Source organism: Pseudonaja textilis, chromosome 3 (assembly GCF_049901715.1).
Source record: "Pseudonaja textilis isolate UNSWEBS1 chromosome 3, rPseTex1.2, whole genome shotgun sequence".
Lineage (NCBI taxonomy): Eukaryota > Metazoa > Chordata > Lepidosauria > Squamata > Elapidae > Pseudonaja > Pseudonaja textilis.
The window spans coordinates 89,510,250-89,516,249 of NC_141992.1; positions in this window are offsets into that span (position 1 = coordinate 89,510,250).

The following is a 6,000-nucleotide window of genomic DNA, read 5'->3' on the forward strand; positions in this document are numbered from 1 at the left end:
TGAAGCAGTGAGGCATGTGATCTTCACAGATACATCTTATCCAGTGGTGGGATTCAAATAATTTAACAGAGTCAGGTTGGCTGTCGTGGGAAGCGTGGCCCAACCGTGTCCTCCCGTGATAACCTCCCATGATGGCCAACCTGATCTTGGATGGACTGGTTGTTAAATTAGCCCCCTGCTTTCAAAATGGATCCTGGGCGCTGCACTGCAATGGAGAAATGGGCAATGGAGTGGCCGCCACAAGGGGGGAGGAGGAGAAGGGAGAAGAAAGAGGGAAGGTGGCCTTTTCCTTCCCTCACACCGGCCGCTCCATTGCCTGTTTCTCCATTGCAGCATCCAGGATCCACTTTGATAGTTGTGGGATGGTGGTGGTAATTTAACAACCTGTTTATTTGAACTGGTGTGAACCAGCTGAACCCCACCACTGATCTTATTACTTCTTGGCATTGCACAGTAACTTTTCCTCAGTGCCCATTTGTGAAAAAGGGATGTTGTATGTACACAAGTAAATCAGGTTATGGAATAAAATAGTGGTCCACTTTTAGTAAATGGTGAACTTGCCACTAGGATTCTCATAAGTATCCAACATGATTTTATCAATTGCTGCAGTTGTTAATATTCTCAAGATTACACCTCTGAACTTTGTTATAACTCCATCTATTTTTTGTTCTGGCTCCCACATGTTTTCTTGTACGCAAGTTTTGCATATCACACAGAAACCAAGTGTAGCCTCCAGCCTGAAAACCATCTGCATTTTCAGCATAGTACGATGCACAATACAGAACATGCAATATTCTGGATCCCTTGCACCAGGATACTGTGTTGAACCAGGTGGCTAAAAAAATTAAGTGAACCTTAAACATTTTGGCAATGCAAGAATTACTTTTAAAATGTATTTGTTTTGTTTTTTAAAAAGAAGAATGCTACAAGGTGTTCTTAGTATCATTTTTTACTGAATGTCATAAAAGGTCATCTCCCTAAATGCATGCTCTCTCTGCTTATCCTTTTCTAACAAAAATCTAGCAGTTGGCTTAATGAAGAGAAGGAGGCTTGTGAACTTCTAAATTTGGAACCTACAGTAACAATGGTAAACAATTAGATATCCTCAGAAATCTTTGGACTTTAGTCTCATCATTTATTTATTTATTTTGTCAAGATGCGCACTGTTTGGGACTGATGGAACTTGAAATTCTTGAGAAACTGAGTTGCCTATTACTAAATAAGGTGAGATTTTTCTGATATATATTCCTGGCTTCCTCAGCCAGCAGTCTGAAAGAATTCTGTTTTGAGTAGTTTTTTTAAAAAAAACAACAACAACCAGGACAGGAGCCAAAGAAATGGGCACAAATAGGTTGTTCCAAAAGACTGACATAGCCACTGAACAGCAGTAATTTTTATTACATTCCCTGCAGTTACCATGCATAGATAGATTTTCAGAATCTCTGTTCAGTGTGCCAAGTTTAAAGGATTGCTTTGGAATGGACTTGTGGATTAGCTTCTATTGAAGTATTGATTTCATTTCTTCTCAAGCACAACACTTCCTTCCTTTAGCTAACCCATTACAATCCAATGCACTTAATTTCATAATATCTTACTGATGATATGGAGGAGTTTTAAGAATGTAGTCCACAATGTTTGATGGGGGTGGGTAAATTTGTCCAGTTTATGTCAATGTTCCTTCTGAGGTTCTTCTTATTTAAGCTATTCCAATCTTTGGTCTGCATTACAAAAGATCATTTTCGCTACATGCTGATCATGCAAAAACATTTCATTCATGTACGTGTCTATGGAGATTCTCAGTCATCCAGATCATGGTAGCCAAAAAGGTGCTTTTTCAAGAGACAACTGGACTTTATTTTTTTCTTAAAGATATTTTACTTCTTCATTGAAGAAGCTGATGAACTAATGAATTGGAGAAGCTTCTTAGATGAGAAGCAAAATGTCCTGATATTGTGTTTGTGGAGAATTTTGCTGATTTTATCTGTGATGCCTTTGATGTAGGGGAGGAGGGTGATACCGTTGTCCTGTTCTGTGCCTCAGTTTCTGGGGGGTATCTCCTTTAGTATTAGGTTGGTAACTGTGTTTCTTTGGAATCCTTTGGAAATTAATATGTTAGTGAGGGTGTGTAATTCTGTTCTCAGGTGGTCTTTGTTGGCTAGGCATTTGGTTCCGGAGATGAGGGTCTTGGCTACAGAGTTGATCTGTGCAGGGTGGTGATGGGATTGTGCATGTAAGTAGTGGTTGGTGTGTGTTTTCTTCCGGTGGATGGTGTGTCCTAGGGAGCCATTGGGTTTTTTGTAAATTAGGATGTCCAGGAATGGAAGTTGGTTGTGGGCTTCTGTTTCCATGGGGAATTGTATTTTGGGGTGTAGGCTGTTGAGTGTGTGAGGAAGTTGTCCAGTTTTTCTTTCCCGTGTGGCCAAATTACAAAAGTGTCATCTATATATCTGAGTCAGAGTTTGGGTTTGTGTTCAGATTTGTCTAAAGCATTGGTTTCAAAGTGTTCCATGTATAGATTAGCAATGACGGGTGAGAGGGCTGATCCCATAGATACTCCTTCTATCTGTTGTATCTTTGTCCATTGTGGATAAAGTATGTGTTGGTTAGGCAGTGGTTGGTCAAATCTAGGATGTGCTTAGGGGGGTTGTATTTGTTTTGGATGGCTGTCAAGGCTTCTTTAATAGGTACTTGGGTGAAGAGGGATATGACACTGAAGGTCATGAGTAGGTCACTGGGTTGTAGGTTTTGTTTCTTTATTGTTTCTATGAAGTGGAAAGAGTTTTGTACGTGTGAGGTGATGGATTCTGTGTAGGGCTGGAGTTGTTTGGCAAGAAATTTGGCAAGATTCTGTAAAGGTGAGTCTATGGAGCTGACTATGGGTCTGAGTGGTGTTCCTTCTTTGTGTATCTTGGGGAGGCCATAGAGTTTAGGGCATCTGGATGATTTTTCTCTGGGGATGATTCTTTGCTGGATCTCTTCATTGATGGGGGAGGCTTTTATTTTGGATTTGGTGGGTTTTTTTCCAGGTAGGTGGTGGGGTCAGTATTTAGAGGTTTGTAAGCGGGGTCTTGGAGTAGGTTGGATAGTTTGGATTGGTAGTCTGATGTGTTCATCACGACCGTGGCATTGCCTTTGTCTGCTGGGAGAATGATAATGTTGTCTTTCCTCAAGTTGGTGAGTGCATTTTGTTCTTCTCTATGTAAATTGCTTCTGGGTGGACTGCTGGAGCAGAGGACATTGGTGACTTCAAGTCTGATTTTATACATCTGGGTTAATTTTGGTTAGGGTAGCTTCAACTCCGCATATAATGTTTTTGGTGGGGATGCGTTCGGGGCGACTGGAAAGTTGAATCCTTTGGAAAGGACATTGATTTCTGCTCTGGTGAGGATTCTGTCCTGATATGTTGTGTACTGTTTGTTTCATGCGTTGTTGGGGGCTTCTGGAGTTTCTCTAATCTGTGAAGTTTGCTGGTGTGTGTGTCTGTCTTGTGTGGGGTTTCTGTTTTGGCTCTCCAGAGGGCTAGTTGTTTGGATTTGTGCTGGGTGGATTTTGTTGCTGAATTTGAGGTGGAGAGTAAGTAGGTCCCTGTTGGTTTGGTCTAGTAGGAATCTTTTCTTGTGGAGTTCATTTCTGATTAGGGCTAATTCCGTTCTTTTCAGGATCCTTTCAGTGGCTGAGGTTTTGGAATGGAATTTGAGTTGGAAGCATGTGGGCATCACTTTTTTGGTGACGTTTCGAAAGATATTCTCAATCTTACACAGGAAAAGACCCGAACACACCAGGACCTGCATACCTGTACCCATGAAAATCTACAATATATATATATATATATATATATATATATATATATATATATATATATATATATATATATATATACACGTGTGTGTGTGTGTGTGTGTGTGTGTGTGTGTGTGTGTAAAGTTTTTATGGTACTTACATGTATGTTATTCAGCTTTGTTCAGGTATTTTCCCACGTCATTGTAGTTGTGCTTTTAAAGTTTAGCAACATTTTCGGCAGAATCTCATCTGCCATCATCAGGCTTCTGTATTGATTATATATATATATATTATATATATATGTATGTATGTGTGTATGTATGTATGTATGTATGTATGTTAGTTATTCAGCTTTGTTTGGGTATTTTCCCACGTCATTGTAGTTGTGCTTTTAAAGTTGTAGCAACGTTTCAGCAGAATCTCATCTGCCATCATCAGGCTTCATGCTCACCAGGCATCAGAAACCTGATGATGGCAGATGAGATTCTGCCAAAATGTTGCTACAACTTTAAAAGCATAACTACAATGACGTGGGAAAATACCCGAATAAAGCTGAATATATATATATGTGTGTTATGTCCCACCTTCCAAAAATAAACAGATAAGGCTGAAAGCAGCAGTCCTCGCAAATAAAGGCAGCAACCAGGAATCTTCACTGATAACAGCCGCAGCCAGCCTCCACAAGATAGTCCAAGTTAACAGTCCCAATAAATCCAAGTCCCAACAAGATATTTCAGGTTTAAATCCTCCAAGCCAAAGTCTTCGGTTCTCTTTTCAAACAATTTGTTCCCGACAAGAGTGCAGAGTCATTCCTCTTCCTTTTATAGAGAAGCAGCTAATTACTGATCTGCCCTCCTCCTGTGCTCCCGTTGGTTTCTTCTGACATCCACCCAGTGATTATCTAAATTATTACTTTCACCTGAAGACTCCATAAGTTCCTCATTAACAACCGTTCCCGGCTGTTAACCTGATTGAGAAGCCGAGGAGGTTGAAGGTTCAGGCCGGTCCTGCAAATCAAATGTCCTCCCTTGTAACATTCTCATTCAAAACTGCAAGCAAAACTGTTAAGATTCCCTTTTGAAATTCAACAGTCATTTCACAATCAAATCAAACTAAAGGGAGTAACGTTCCCTGGTTCTGACGTCAATCCACGATCTAACAGTCATCAGATTCAAAGTTCCTAACAGGATTGGACCTTCCAATCACAACATATATGTGTGTGTGTGTGTGCGTGTGCGTGTGCGTGTGCGTGTGTATGGATCTTTGGTTATTTGGGTTTTCTCCCGCGTAAGATTGGAAGTATCTAGGCAACGTTTCGATGAAGTCTCATTCATCATCTTCAGGCTTGTGTCTTCGGCTCTGTGCTTCTCACTCTGAGTGAGAATGGCTCTACTAAGGAACGAGCTCCACAGCAAGAGGTTCCAATTAGATCAGTTAAACAAAGATTTGCTAGCACTACACCTGGAATTGAGCAGCAAAATCCATCCTCTACTTTGTGACAAGATTAAACAACTTACAATTTGGAGAGCTGAATCTGAAACCACTTACAAAAATGATAAACTCTTGAAAAAATTAAAGAAATTAGAACATGACAAGAAAACCCCCAACAACTCACAACACCTGAAACAATTAGTATACAACGTTTCCAACAGAGAACTCACCAAAACAGAAACAGATGTCCTAACCAAAGGATTCAATTATGCTATAGCACCCCCCAAAATCCCCACAGAATCCATCATATGTGCAGTAGAATCCAGCCTAACCAAATTAAATACAGATGAAGCTGATAAAATAAGACACCAAGTTACCAACATCCTATGCTCAAGCAAACCACCAAAAAGCAACTTGCAGAAAGAAGAAATTAAAATGCTACAAACCCTGAAAAGAGATAACAGCATAATCATACTCCCAGCAAACAAAGGGAATGCCACAGTAGTAATGGACAGAAAAGACTATGAAACAAAATTGACAGACCTACTCCAAGACTCCACATACAAACCCATAAACACAGACCCAACCATACCTGGAAAAATTAACCAAGAAGAAAATTATAACCAGCCACATGAGCAAAGAGATCCAACAGACAATCATCCCAAGAGAAAAATCTTCCAGATGCCCCAATCTATACGGCCTCTCAAAAATACACAAAGAAGGCATACCTCTCAGACCCATAGTCAGCTTCAGAGGAGCACCACTACAAAACCTAGCCAAATACTTAGC